The sequence below is a fragment of the Sturnus vulgaris genome, chromosome 12 (genome assembly GCF_052056855.1).
Source record: "Sturnus vulgaris isolate bStuVul1 chromosome 12, bStuVul1.hap1, whole genome shotgun sequence".
NCBI classification, from domain to species: Eukaryota; Metazoa; Chordata; class Aves; order Passeriformes; family Sturnidae; genus Sturnus; species Sturnus vulgaris.
Genome location: NC_142254.1, coordinates 17,821,279 through 17,837,355, shown reverse-complemented (window position 1 = coordinate 17,837,355; position 16,077 = coordinate 17,821,279). Strand labels below are relative to the sequence as shown.

The 16,077-nt window shown below is 37.5% G+C and overlaps 1 protein-coding gene across 2 annotated transcripts in view; it reads right to left on the bottom strand.

Moving 5' to 3' along the window:
* CDH13 (cadherin 13) overlaps nucleotides 1–16,077 on the bottom strand; it is a 429,361-nt gene that overhangs the window by 222,844 nt on the left and 190,440 nt on the right. The window lies entirely within an intron of this gene.

Here is a 16,077-nt window from a genome sequence, read left to right as displayed (position 1 = left end):
TTAGTTAAATTGATAGAACAGCTACAAACTTACCAAAAAAAGGAATATTCTATTGATTGCCTAGAAGCACTCTTATTTCACAACAACCCTTAACATACCTGAGAGCCATCACACAATATTTTATAAGTCATTGTGAAGTCATTACACACTACTTTCAGGTTGGGTTTTTTTTCCCCCAGTTCTCTTTCAAACTCTTCCTTTCCCAGGATTTTAAATCAAGGGAAAAATCTCTGCATGAAAATATCAGAATATCCTGCCCCTAGAATATTCCTGAGTCATACAGTTGGAATTAGTCCATTTCCCAAATTTCTATTTTTCTATTTATGTTTATGTGTGTATATATATACACACACACCCATGGGACTCCTTGTTACTCTCACCTTATTTTCCCATGAGAACAAAATCCTTAAAAATCCAATTTCATGGCAGCCTCACATTAGTGACAGTAACATTTACCAACTTGCAGAGCCACACAACGTCAGTTTTAAGCGACACACACTTTGCAAATTTGTATTTGTACACCAGAATCTGGGGGATTATAAATTAATCTTGCCCTTTAAGGATGACAGTCTTGCCAAGCCATTTCTTCCCTCTGCTGTTCAGTGTTCTTTTGTTTCTAGCAATTTCATATCGCTGATTTCCACAGAAACATTGACTCAAAAATTTATATTTTGGTCTGAATTACAGTTCAGGAAGAGGAAGGGAGAAAGTGGCCTTAGAAATCTGGATCTTCTCCAACTTTGAGCTAATAAATATGCAGGGTGTTTAATAATGTCCCTGAGGAAATAAATGTTTGCTGCCCTATTGCTGTGGGTTGAGCAATGCTGGTTTGCAGATTGCTGGGCAGGGAGATTTTGACTTAACTCCATAATCATTATTCCTTTATTTTAATTGAGAAAAAATTGCCACAAGTTATGAAATAAGAAATCAGCATTTTCAGAGATAAAGTAATGCTTTCCAAACCCTTTGGGGAAAAGAGACATTTCAAAGTAAAAACCTGTTTCACCTCACTTTTTCTCCCTCCTTCCAACACTCAGAAACACTAATGGTTGAAGTTTCCTGTGTATTTTTGAGTAAGTCAAGCCAAAACACAGAGGCAGACAATACTGCAGGTGACAAAAGGGCAAAGTTACTTTGAGACTTCTGGTTTGGTGATAAAACTCCATCTTAATGGCTCCTACTGAAAAGTTACCTGCTGTTCAGGTCAGATTTGGACCAATTTCTGGTATTTTTATGTCAAGGGTAAAAATACATATTTTCTTTAACAGAAAGCTATACTTGAGATTTTGCAATGTCATGATCATTGATCATTTTTCTAGGGAAAAGATGGATTGATCCTTTTCTGCCCTGATGTCTGAGAGTGAGATGAGGCAAGTGAACCTTCCCATATAAGAACATTGCTTTGAAAGACCTGAAATCAGCCTCAGGCCAGCACAAAAATCTAACCCAGAGATATTTATACTACAGCCATTTCCACCAGAGCCACCAAACATTACCTAACTCTTTATGACAAATTTAAGACGCAGTATAAACACAATGCCCCAGTTGTAAAAATCCACAAAGAAAAAGTAATATTGGGAAGGGATTCCTGTGAAAGGGAATTTGTTAAAAAAAAAATCCAGATGGTCATATGGATTTTTTTCTCCACACTAGATAGAAAAGCAAGAATGTAGTAGTAGTAGTAATAATAATAATAATGGTAGTCATAGTAGTAGTAGTAGTAGTAATAATGGTCCCTGCAAACCCTGGTGGGTTCCCACCCAAGCTGGTGGGAAAATTTCTTCTCAACATCGAATCTGGCAAAGATCTACACCTTGGATTTGATGGTGAAACATCTCAACGTGGTGCCTGGAAGGTCAGTGCTCCTTGGAGCTGACACATCCCACACCTCATCCCCACTCCAGCTGCAAACCCTTCTTCCCCATCCATGGGAGGAGCCGAGATTCTCTGAATGACTGGAGGAGCTCACTCAACTTTCTGAAGCCTTCAGGGAGCCGTCACATTCACGGTGCCACCCTTTGCAGACCTTTTCCTTTTATCAATTTACCTGCCCGTGCCTCCAGCTACTGCACACTGATACTGTGACCCAGAGCCCAGCACTGAGCTGCTGGGGCACCACGGCAGAGTTCGCCCAGGAGCTGTGGGCTGCTCACAAAAAGTCATTTTCAGAAGGTTCGTTAAAACGCTTAATTAGCCACAAGAGGGAGCCGCGAACTCCCAGGAATGTCAGGGAGAACATTACCATCTCCTAATTAAGATGCTTATATAATGGCTGCATAGTTCAAAGAAAGTGCATTTCCCAGTTCACACGGAGCTCAGTACAATGAAAAGTTTAATAAAAATCGGGCTTAATTTGCCATATGGTTTGGTGCTTCAGCAAGAGCAAGGAAGAAAACAGGAGGATTGTCTGACATCTCCTCTGGCAAGGCTGAGATTTGGAGCACTGGCATAAACACAGCACTGTTCACAGGAAATTTTCCTAGCTCACAATGCAGTTGCAGAACAATGTTTTCCCAATATCCTGGCGGAGATAAAACAAGGCCAGACTATTTCTGCTGCAATGTTTACTTTGGGATTTCATTTTTACTTTTCTAAAATACATAAATGAAATCCCACAGTCACTGCTACCTGAAGCCCAGACAGAAACAGATATTTCCATAATTTTTTTTCACAGCTTCAGGAACTTCAGTGCGGGTTCTAATACTGAAAATGTCTGCACCATATGGCAGTGGCTACGTGTGGCTTACAAAGGCTCTGCATTCTTAGGAAATAAGGCAGCACAGGACCCCACCACCCACCTGCTGGGAATATGGATAAGACAGGAATATTTTATCCAGCATCCCAATTTCTACCTATTTCGTTCTCCCTTGTTCTGATGTCACAGGTCGGAGGGGACTTTCTGTGGGCAGATGGCTCAGAATAGACACCAGCTGAGCATCCCACAATGGCATGGGCTGTTGGAGGCTCTTGGGGGCTGTCCCTCGCCCAGGACACAAGGACAGCTCCGGATGGACACTCACACATTGCCCGCTTTCCCATCTCAAAGGTACTTCAGAGAATAATTGGGAATTGAAGTGATCCATCCCACAGGCACAGCACCCACGACAGCCCAGCAAAAAGCTCTGTGATCCTGCTCAGCTGAAAGACACTTGTGAGCAAACAGAGCATCACACAGCTGACAGGAGCTGCTTTCTGCTGAACCATGGCCAAAACCTATTTCCCCTGTGCTATTTTTCAGCTGCCATTATGTATCCCTCGCAGCTAAACTCATTTCAGCAATGTGATCCCCCTGTTGTTACGGGTTTATCACAAAAGTAAATCAGAGTGCTCTCAAGAGAAGAAGAGAAATAGAAGTACAAAAACCCCACGCTGCCCCGAGAGAGAGAATTCACAGCTCTGCAGTGCCAGCAAATCTGCCCTAAACAGTTACCAGTTTTATTCTTTAAAAGTGTTTGCCTCAACCACTCCCATAATTTCTTAGTTCTTGATGCCAGGTGAATTATAAATGCATCATAATACTTTCACTTTTTAATTAGAAAACTAATCCCACCCCCAGACAGGAATATTTGGTTCATACCCCAATTCTTTTCATTTCAGTGCATTACAGTGTCCCCCTTGTGATTTTTTTTTTTTTTTTTAAGAGATGTTTGGTTCTGGTGTTTCCTGCTTCCCCTAGTGTCTTAGGCAGCAAATTTATTCATGGAATATTTAAAGGTGAAATATTTTTTTCCTCAAATCACTGTGCTCAACAAGAGCAGAACAATTGTTTAGGCCCATTGTTTAGATATCATATAAATAAACAGACACTTCCTGTCCTGCCATACTGAAAATTACTCTTTACAGTCAGAGGCTCCATCTGCTCCACACTGACTCAAACACTCTTTCAACCAAAACAAATGCAAAATATCCCCATCGTCATTCAAAAGCATTAACCAACAGAAACGGCTTCATTACAGTAAGCTAAACATACAAAACCCGTGGCTAGAAAGGAATTTATATAATTTGCTGAGTTTAATAATTTATTATGTAAAAATTAATACCTCTAGCTTCTTTAATGAAATGTCAGATGAAGTGGCTGAGCATGGGAGCTGAATTGTGCTCTTTGATCAGGGCAGATATTGGCCAAACCTGACCTTGGCTTTCTCTCTAATTAGAACTTTCTCCAGATTCACTCCATGTGCAGGTGACAGGCCAGGAAATCCAGGGGATTCATTCCCATAACGGTAACAGGAATTATACAGCTTCTCCAAGCCACTGTGTCTCTTATTGGTGATAATTAGAGATAAACCCAGCACAGGATATTTCTCAGGCACCACTTTCTCTTGTTCACATAATGGGCTATTAACTTCACTCTCTTATCAGTCAAAGCACATCTGGGCAGGTGCCCTTTCAGGATGTTATCATGTTATCCAAAACATCCAAAGCAAGTTAATGGAAGCAAGAATGAACAATATTTGAGAAATTCAAATAAAGAGCAAAACAAAACTTCAGCAATTAAGGGTGTTTGTGGAAAGCAACCACACAGGGGATATCACAGCCCTAAATTTCAAACCATTTCCAGACCAGTTTTCAACCTCCAGTCTGTGGAAGAGGCAAGGTTTTCAAAGCTGTGTCCATATCTAAGAGCTTTCCTGAAAACCTGAAACCATCCAAAAAGAAAAGAAAAAAATCCCCAAAATCCTGATATCTGTGCTTGCAACTGGAGGGACTCTCCAGAACTCACAGGCACAGGATGTAATCAGCAACAGGAATGTACAGCATTGAATTGTTGCAAGATGCTTCTCAATCAAAGAGATTACTTAAAACTTTAAATACAAGGTAATTAATCCTTTAACAAAGTTTGGATTCTGCGTTTACTTCTGTGGATTATTTGTTATTTGTTCTTACACATTTAAACCTCAGTGGCACTGGGCAAAACTCTTATTACAAGAGTAGCAATTACTTCTTAGTCACATTCTTTTGCACTTGTTCTCTTAAGACTCCTATAAATTACAGGAAAAAGAAGAGAGAACATGTGTATTATTACAATAGTGCATCTGTAAACTAGAGTGTTTTAATATGTGTATACAATTTCTGAAATATTCAGTACTGGGTATACTAATACTTTGAACATGAAAACTTTTATACCAACTTTTAGAGAAGGAACATGGGAATAAAAATAAATAAATAAAATTAATTATGAAAACGAAAATACATACACTGATATTCTCAAGAGGATCTTTTTTAGCATTTTAACTCTGAGCTTTGTCATGCAAAACGTTTCAGGAAGTGTCAGATTCAGGAACAAGGTTGGGAGAATTAAAACACATGGTTTCAGCACATTTTGCATGCGTTTTTGCAAGACTGATTAGGGGCTGGAAATGGTACCGATGTTCCTCGCCTGAAGGCATTCAGACAAAACTGTGAATGTTCTGATCAAGCACCGCATTAAGGACTTTATGTACATGAAGGAAATAGAACTTGCACTGCTCAAAAAGCAGGTGGAGCATTGAAGAATTTTTTTGGACTGGGGCACATCATATAAAATGTATTATACCAGCTATTCTTTTTTTACATCATAGCAAACACAATGTTTTACTAAGTAGAAACAACTGCAAATCTGAAATTTGAGAAGGTTTATAAATTCAATAGGCAAATATTTCAACAAAGTATCTCAACATATGAAAATGACACAATATATTGAAAACTAGTGAAATTGTTTCACCACCGGGGCTCCATTTTCCAGGTCTTTTTAGAATAATAAAAACAAATAGGGTATTTGATATTCAACCAAAAAATATCTTCTCAACATAGTGGCTTTTTATCATAATTACGCATAAATGTTTACAAAATTCAGATCGACTTTGTAGTGGGATGCACAGGTGCTCAAGTGAAGCAAAATGAATTTATGCATGTGGGAGCCCTGGGCACTGGTGGATCCCTTCAGCCCCAAGTTCATTATTGTAGTTGTACACAAATGCAAGAATTCTCCCTGAAGAACCCTTCCCAGCAGTTGCAGGGATTTAAATTTGAGGATTTAACCAATATAAATAGCTAACAGTGAGCATTTGCTGAGAGATCGAAGCAAAGTAATTCAATAAACCCATCAAGATGTGCATTAGCTTTTGTAGCAGGAAATTCCTCAGCTTCCTTTTACTCCTAATTTATAAAGAGCAAGAAGATTCATTACAAATAATTGTCCCTTTCCCTGTTCCTAGCAGTCTATTTCACAAATATATCTGCAGACCCAGGATTCTGTACACACCACCCTGCTGACAGCACAGAGCTCACAAACACACGTTTGGAGATCTCAGAGGGAAAGGATTTAGAAATGTTCCTTGTCACAGGAGGCCTGTCTGTTTCACTGGCTGGCCTGGCCTTTCAGGAGCCATTTAAGCACCATATTTTATTTGCTATTTAAGTGACTTGCAAGCCCTGTCACTTGAAGGAATTGGAGCACCACTCTGCTGAGTGACAGCCAGGCGAGCAGCAGTTCCAAAGCTGTGGTCTGTTAGGAAAAACCTGACTGTGATTGACAATATTAAAAGCAGAGCTCAAAAGATCCCCTTAAAAACAAACAAACCAAGGGATTATTTGGATTTATAGAAGAGCTGTACTGAAAGCTTTTCACAGATCTAAAAAGGCAGAAATTAAGAGGCAACATTGCTGCATTTGATGATTTGGAATTGCAGCAATTCAGGACTTAGGACGGAATACACAATGTCTGATCATCACAGGTGTAGCTAAATCTGGAAGAAATGGGAGAAAAGAGAACAGAACCAACTTACAGCACCTCTTCCCAGGTATTTCACAGTGCTGTTTATTCTGAATAAGATCAAAGTCTTTATTTATTTCTGAGGGCCTCTTGTGCAGCACCCAGACAAGCACAAGGCACTGATGTGGCCCTGGGCTGGGAGTGCAGGGCAGCATCATCTGCAATCATCTGCAATCATCTGCTGGTGAGGTCTGGAGAGCTCTGCCCTGGCTTCTCTGGGCAATTCAAAACCCTGGCTGCTTCCTCTCCCTGCAGCTCCCTTCACTGCCCCCGGGACTCAGCTACAAATGTTATCTTTAGATCCATGCATGCAGCAAGGAAAGGAACCAAGATCTGCATTAAGTGGGACCCTCCAGCTGGGCAGAGTAATTGGAATTGCAGAATAAGACACCAAAGCTGCAGAGACGACCTGAGGAACTGAACAGGAGTAGTAAAGTGAGAAAACAGAGCTGATGAGAATGATTTACCTAAAATGCTCTTGAAAATTAAGACTCAGTTGAAGCTGAAGAAATTTCTTGGAAGATTTTGACTAATTTTATTTTTGCTTTAGCTGGCAACCTGATGAGTCCTGAATGTGAAAATATTTTGCAATTAAAATGAACTTAGAGGAATAAGTATCCTATCAAAAGTACTTAATTTTTATAATTGAAGATATTAAAAAAGAAATATCATGATGAAGAGTATTTTTTTCTAAATTTGGTTCAATTACATGAAGTCTGTCTCATACTTCTGGATACTTTAAAAACCTGCTTAGCACCCAATTCTCACTTGTAGCAAACAACCCACAGATCTAATTATAGATTTTCCTCAGTCACTAGTTCCCTAGGGAACAAATCCATGGCTCATGTCTTGTTCATGGAAGGTCATAGGAGGAAGGTAAATACTTTTCTGTGTATAGAAACTTATGTAGAGGTCACAGGTCTACATCTCAGAAGATGCTGGTGCTTCTGCCAAGGGCAGGTGGCATCTGTGTTTGACAGTTATCTGGGATATTTAAAACTTTTAAATATTTCAGTATGATGAAGCACTGAATACTTCTATTAGTAATTTATGCTTTTTAAATTCTTTTAATTAAGATTTTAATTTTGGTTCTCTACACTCATTTCGATTTTTATCAGTGGATCCACCTCACTTTTCATGTAAAACCATCAGAGGTCAATTCAAAACAGCCATGAGTAGTCATAACTCCTTAAAATTGTAGGTAGAAATGTAACCTAAAGTTATGAATGGTAAATATCATTTGTGTTTTCTACATACCAGCCCTTAAATTACAAATGCCATCACAAACCTGGTCAAAAATTTTACCTACATGCTTGAAAAACCCTTTTTTAGCATTTCCATAAGTGACTGTGTTTGAAGATCTAACATGGACTACATGGCAGAAACCTCTGATAGTGTTACTCAAAATAAAGCTTTAACTGCACCTTGATAAATTTGACTGCTTCTAATTTGAAACAAAAGCAGCCTATATCTACTAAATGTTAGCATTAATGTATTTTTTACATTTAAAACCAGACAATTTTAATAATATTATATTAATCTACTGTCTTAATAAAAATCTTAATCATACTAACACCGAAAAAAGATTTTAAAAACAACAAATGAAATATCTACCAGAGTAACTTCTGCTTGGTTTTAGCAAAGCCAAGTACTCAGTTCATAAAATTCATAAAGTTCATAAATCATTACTTGAGTAGTCAGAAGAACATGAAGGGTGGATCTCTGATGCTGATATTTTCACAGTAGGTTTTGCCATTTATTCCATGGCAGTTTGATTTCAAAATGGTAATCTGAATATGAGTGTACCCCAAGATAGAACTTTCTAAATGTGCAGCAATTCGAGGAGTTTGGAGAGACTCAAAACACAGAACATCTGTTCCTTCCCAGGTACTCCACAAAAACACAGGAGGTCCTTGGAGTGAACTTTTCAAACTGCTGCTACATTTCTAAAAACACAGAAATGGATCAAGTGTAATCACAAAGTGCTGGTAGGTGATGAATCAGGATGGTTTGGTCACTGCTGCCCCCTCGGGATTTATTTATGTATCCACTGTGAACAGGTCTGCCCCTGTTTGTGCCTTTGTAATGGCTCTCTCCAATAAAACTGTAGACAGTAAGAAATTATTCCTGTTTACTCACATCAAGATAACTCTGTATACCTAATTCTGGACTTGCAAAACTATTTAATTCAATTTTGCAACAACACCAATTACTCAACCTGAATTTATGCAGAAAATAGCTGCTCTGGGTTAGTGTGATAATTCATGTAAATTTTATAATTTCCTTCCTCAAAAAACTGGAAGCTGAGCCATAAAATTTAAATGCAGAGAGCATCTACATTTTGTGACTCAGCAAGCCAAAAGTTGTCGCTGTTCCAAGTGAGGCTGTCTTTGTTTTAGTCTCATCTCCTATTGACACAGATATTTGTATCAATATTTCTGCATAAACATTTGCATTTGTGTGCAAAGATTGGCATCTATACCTGGAGAAAGGTGGAAGAAGGCCAGATTTGGAACAGGAAATACTTTACCCTTTCTACCTAGTGAGAACTCTCACAGTCCTTAGCAAATGTTATCTTAAGCGAACCTGTTGCCACTGATTTTTTCTCCTGGCAAACAAATGTCAACCTGATTTAATCTAACTTCTCATTTAGAATAAAAAACTCCACATAAAGCCAAAAATCTCCTACAGAAATAATCTGAAACGTTGAGGGGATTACAAGAGTATTGGAAAGAACTGCACAGCTGCTCGCTTTGAGCTCAAACAGATTATTTTAAGAGTATAAGTAAGATTTACTGGTATCTCTGAGAATAAATAACAAATAATCCACAGAATGTTGAGTGATCAATTACATTGTGTTTAAAGTTTGATATAATCTCTTTTGAGAAGCTTTATTCCAGAATTCAGCCAAACCAGTGTCTTGTTGACCATTATCAGAAAAAAATGCCTTCAAGTCAAGCAACACAAAAATATTCTTCAAAATATTTTCCCAGTTTTCAAAGGGCATTGATAAATACAGATCTTTTCCTCAACTTTCAGTAAGCAGCAAATAAAACTGCAATGTAATAATGTGGAGCAATAATTCTCACAATCAGCACTGCTCACTTTTGTGGAAGATTCCATCAAAAAATTAAGCTAGAAATGTTAACTTAGTTAAAGCTTCAGTAAACAGGTTCTTTAAAGATTACACACGAAAACCTTTGTTTTGACTAATAATTATTAAATATGGGCTTAAATTATAAATGTTCTTTTAAAATACAAAACGTTTCCAAGTCTAAGCTGACCCTTATGGGAAGCTCTAGACTGAAATTATTAACATAACAATCTGTACTGCATTCTTTTTAGAAAATAACTTTCTAAGCTGCCTAAAATGTGGTACTGTTATCATACACATCACCAGCTAAATAAATAAATAGGTAAATAAATAAAATTTTTAAATGCAGCTTCAAGAAAAATTCATCTTGCTCACTTATTTCTGTTTTTATCCCATATGCAGCAGTGTTCTTCACTGTTCTGTGAAACCTAGTCTGTCAATGTCTAACATGTCTTTTCATAACAACTATACCTTAAAAAACAATAAAGCAATATTTCATACCATGTAAGACTGCAGGAAACAATACTCCATATTGCAATCCATGAATGTAACAAGAGTATTATTGTTAGGCTTCCATCACCAACTATTAACAATTAAAATATTAGCACTCAAGAATCCATATAATACACAGAGAACACAAATTCTGCTCTTGAATTAACTGAATGAAATTTACTTTTTAAAGGTAGGAACAAGAGAGTAAATACACACAAGGTCCTATAATAAAAGATTTGATTTTGGCCAATGGTGGCCTGAGGCCAAGAAAAAATTGTTGGCAATAGAAAAAATACTTCTTTTTTTTTTAACACTGCATTTCATAAACTTACAAGTTAGTATCAGCCTCTGAATTTGTCATTTATCATTACTTAAATCTTAATTGCAGTTATTATACAATTAAAACAAAAAAAATTCTGATCTTTTTATCTACTTGTGGCTAAATATATTTTTCCACTACCTCTAGCAGCTTTATCTTTTCTAACTCTGACAATATTAGATGCTTTCCAGTTACATACAATTGCTTTGCCATAACACTGTTCAAAGTCAAAAAATACTATTTAAAGCTAATAGTAAGATTTTGTGAAAGTTTGAGCTGTTAAATTACTAAAGTGTTACATCCATAGGACTGGTGGATAATGGCTATGGCATTCTTTATCTTGCAGAATGTAAATGTAGCTAATAGTGTGGAAAAAAAACATTTTAATACTTTAGCTGAGATTGAAGAAAATAAAGGATAGAGAAAGACATTCAAGAACTAAAATTCACACTGAATAAACCAGAGCAAACAGGAAAAAGGAGGATATTTTTATAAGGTATTCTAAATGTTAGAAACAAATTCCCTCTTTTCTAACAGCAAGATTTTGATTTAAATGAGCTGGGGAGTTGAGGAGGTTCTGTCCCATCTACCAGAACAAGCTTAAGCAACTTTAATCTGACTTTAAAAGAGCAGTTTAATGCTGTTTAATGGGAATGAACCTGCCATCATCTAGTCCTGCTATTCTAAGGGACATACTGCATTCCAAGAGAAAAAGCCCCATTGATGTGTGCTCTGGAACAGGTTTTGGGAGGTGGATTCAGCCCAGGAGTGATCCTGACTCCAGAGCATCCTTGGAGTGGTGTCTCCTTGGTGTTTCCCTTAATTCAGTGTTCAAGGGCTTTATCCCATGGTGCTTAACAAACACGTCATCTATCCTATAACAACAGAATTAAAGCAAGTCAAACAGAAACACAGCTCTCCAGTGCCATTTTAAACTGGCAAAATATCAATATCCAACCAGTCCTTGCTCCACTTTAGTGTGCAGAGAGAGGATCCAGCTGGATTGTGCAGCAATATTGGGGCCACAGCTATTCTGGGCTTTGGCTTTAGCTCTGGAGCAGCACCCAGCCAAAACTGGGGCCTTGCATTTCCAGCCCTAACAAGGCACTGGCACACTGCTGATGAAGGGAAAAGAGAAGGCACACCCAGAAACAAACCAGGATTTCATTCCATGGCTGCTCACACTTCATGCTAACCACTCCTTACACATAGTGGCATTATTAAGTGATAATCCATAATCACCCATGGCCATATTTGACTTCAATTACATGGGTGTGAATCCAAAATACACCTGGTTTTCATAGACATTGCTTCAGCTCAGTGTTAACAAACAGCCCAATCCATTCTCACCAGTTCCTACAGGCTCAGATCATTATTGTAGTTCCATTATTCAGAAGAAATGAAAGCATTAACAGCCATTTCTGATGTCATTAATTGCAGTGTCCCTATATTTAACTGCAGTTATAGTATGGCTAAAACATCCAAAGAGAACAAATATTATATTAAGTATAGTACTGAACCTGTTTTACTACAAATTTACTACGTATTTTCAGGTAAAAAGGACTAGACTTCTCTAAAATATTAGTGAGCCACATATGAAAATAGAGATACATGGAGATCATCCAAATAATATGCTGACACCTATAAAGATGAATACACAAGAGTGCACCCATCCTCACAAAGAATTCAGCAATAAACTTAAAATAATGTATTTTTCTCTTCTAATTTAAGGGAAATGCAGGTGAAACTGCAGCAATAATTAATGAGGCAAAAAGAGCCTTTTAGATTAATGAAGCAAGTTCATTTCCCCAGGATCAGGTATTGTTGTTTAATTTTTACCAGAAGTTAAGGCTGCAGGCGTATGATCACAATTCTCAAATAGAAGTAAAAAAAAAAATTTAATGGTATTAAAAACTTTTTTAAAATGTAAATTAGTCAACAACCCATTGTGGAGGTACAAAAATAATTTAGCAATGTCTACCAAGTTTATTAATAATTAAAATCACCTTAATATGTATGTTTCTATGGTTACACTTAATGTGTTTAGAATACAGAAGGATCTTAAAGCAATCCCAGGATTTCCCAGCTAATATGAAGAGCAGAGCTGGCTTTGAAATTGATCTTTAGGAAGAATAGTCAAGTCATTTCAACTGCAAATCATTCATTTCAATTTCAGCCAGAGAAATCAATGGGCAAGAAAACAGATCTCTCATCAATTAGAACTGCTTCTCTACATCTATCACTTTGACCTATCTTGGGAATTTTCAATTGACAGCACAGTATATCAACATTAAACTAAACCTACAGAAAAAGAAATATTGGAGAAATTTATATTAGAAAATTTAGTGGCTAAATTTAGCCCTTCTGCAATATCTTGGAGAGGAAGCCTGAAAGCACCCAGATAAAAACCCCGAGTTCAAATGACCCCAAGCTCCAGGACAACTCCTGCACGTTGAACAGGTCGGGACAGACAAGGGATGTGTCAGCCCAGCATTCCAGGGGCAACAGCAGCAAGGAACCAAACTAAATCCCAGTAGTAGACATTTCATCTCCTTTTACACCTCAGGAGAACTGGACATGCACAAATCATCAGAAATTCCAGAAGAAGTAACTTTAATTCCATTTTAACTGCAGATTACACACACCATCATGATGAAGGAAATGAGACACCTAAATCCCCCTGAAAACGTGGGTCTTGGTGACTTAAGTCTCATTGCTTTCAGAAATAGCTCTTTTGTTTCTACCATTGCCTACATGCTTTTGAAATGCAAAAAGACTCTATAAATAATAAAGCAATATCTGAAGACAAATAATGAGTCAGACATTCCTCGCCCCTTGTCTCTGCTTTCCAGATGCATTTGAATGATAGAAATTGTATTTAGAAGAACAAGAGCTTAAACTAGACATGGTTTGTGGAACTACAGATCTTCAAAGTCACTATTTGTGCAGCCACCCTGAAATGTTTCTGCAGTGTGTTTTCTTTACAAAGAGCAGTACAAATAATTCAAGGATGAACCAAAAATTACACAGGAATGGCTGGGGGTCATTGCTGGATACATCTGCCCCTGGATTCTCCCTGCAGTGGTGATCGATGTCATCCTGTGCCAGCATCACAAACCCTCAGACACAGCAGCAAGGACACCATTTCCTTTTGGCCTCTACATCTTGTGACAGTACACAGAAAATCACAATGCTTGACAAAAATTATCAACCAGCTCTAACCTTCAGTACTGTTAAATCGCTCTGCAACACTCTAATCTTTCCATTACTTGTCAGTCTCATGACTCATTTTGGATGATCTGCAAACTCTGTCACTGCAATGTCTCCCTTTCCAGATAATTTCTGTTATGTTAACACAAATCACTGTATAAATCCTTGAAAGTGTCTATTGGTAAAACCTTCCCTGTGGAAATCCGTTTCCACACTGATGTTTCAATCATTTTTAGCCAAAGGAAGCATTTCCTCTCAGTAGAGAAACCCAAGGATGGTTTATTGACCAGATTTATCTACACCTTCAGCTTCTTCTCCACACATCTTAATACACTTAGGAAATACGATTTGCCTTAAAAAGATCCATGTTGACTGTTCACTTCATGATCGTTCCAAAGTTTATCTATTCCAGTGCCTGCTGCATCTTGGCTTTGACTGATTGCCTGGTGCAGGAATGGGATTCAGTGGGCTCTAGTTCCTAATGTATTTCAAGGCTTCTTAGGGAGCTTTTTTTAAAAAATAGAATTAAAAAAAATATGAGCCTCACATTCCAGAGCAAGTGAAGCCAAGGTGCAGGAGTAGTTTTGTGTCACACTCAGGAGTTAATTCCCAGTTTGAACTCTCTACGAACTCGCTCTTTACTATTTTATAACATTTTTTTTTTCTCTTTTGCTCTGAATCCATTTCTTTTGATGCTTCGAGATGCTCCTTCATACTCCTCTCCCCTTCCCACTGAAAATATCTGCAGTGTGGCACAGCCTCCCTCTTTCTAAAATAATTGAAATATTTACTGGAAGTTCATCGTTTTCTCTTCAGCTTCGACTGGACTTTCACTTTTTTAAGGAAGGTTGGGGATTTTGAAGAATCCTCTTACAGACTTTTTGAACCTCCAGTGGAAGTAAAGCTGTTTGTATGAACTGTTTGCCAGGTATGTGATTGTCATTCAGATCTGTGAAACTCAAAATCTTCTGACTGTAAATTAATGACTGAAACCAATAGTAGACCCTGTTCCTAAATTATGTGCAATGAAATAATTTCTCTCTCTCTTCAATATAATAATTTCTTCCTTTGAAAGCTGCTGTGTAAGGGTCCACATGTTCATTACACAAGCAACAGGGAATCCCTCCTTGAGAGAATCAAGGACAAAAATATGACAACTGAGCTGTATTTTGCCTCTAGTCTTTGATTTTAAAAGCTAATGGGAAAATTTCTATCTAATTCTAAAAATCTAATTAACTCTGATGTCCAATAAGAATTTTAGAAAGCAGCTCTTTTGAAAAGCATGTGATGAAGAATTTATTTTTTGTTCTTGGCTCTGCTACACTGGACTGGATTGTACCTGTGTCCATCTGCTATAAATTATAAGCACCTCTGCATACACATCAGTCACCATCAGGGAACATGTGCTTCATTTGTTCCCAGAATTAAAAGGCTGTCCAGGATAGGAGTTTCAACATGAAAAATGTGGTCAAAGCTTGTTTTCTAGTACATGAGAAAAGGAGCTGGTGGGTACAAACAGCAGCAACATAGCAGGTGACTCTGAACCACAACTGCTTCTCCTTAGGTGAAGAGTTTGGAATCACCAACCTTCATGGAATCTTGGGGGAAGAAATACAATCAATTTTCTACTACTTAGAAAAGTAACTTTCTAGTACTTACAAAGAACATCCTTCATCAGTCATGCCCCAAAGGAAACAATACGTGGTTTTTAAGATTTCTCATTAACAGATAATTACATGTTTTGGTTTTTTTTTCCAAAACATTATTGTATCATTTTTGCATTGGATTTTTTTATAAGAAAAAAGAATATGATTTATTAACAATTAGGATCCTCACAAGAAAATTACTTAATGCAATAATGATAGTATAGGAGTTTGAAAAAAAATTACATTAATTCAAGTTAGTTTTTGTATTCCAGTGACCTTTAGCAAATTCAGGTTTGCCCAGCAGCACAGTAATACTGGATGAAGTTGATTCATTATGTTTTCCTGTTGACACACTTTCAGGATGCTCTGCATTGCCCATTTTATATGAAATTCATACAGATCCTTACAGTTTTTCTTTTATATAATTAGCAAGCTGCCCACTACAGACATTGCTCTTTCCATGTGTCTGATTTAACCATTTCTCCAACCCTTCAACATCTTCCTCAGGAACATTTAAGGGCTTCTTTGTCAAGTAGAAAAGGATCTGCTGAGGAAAGGCTGC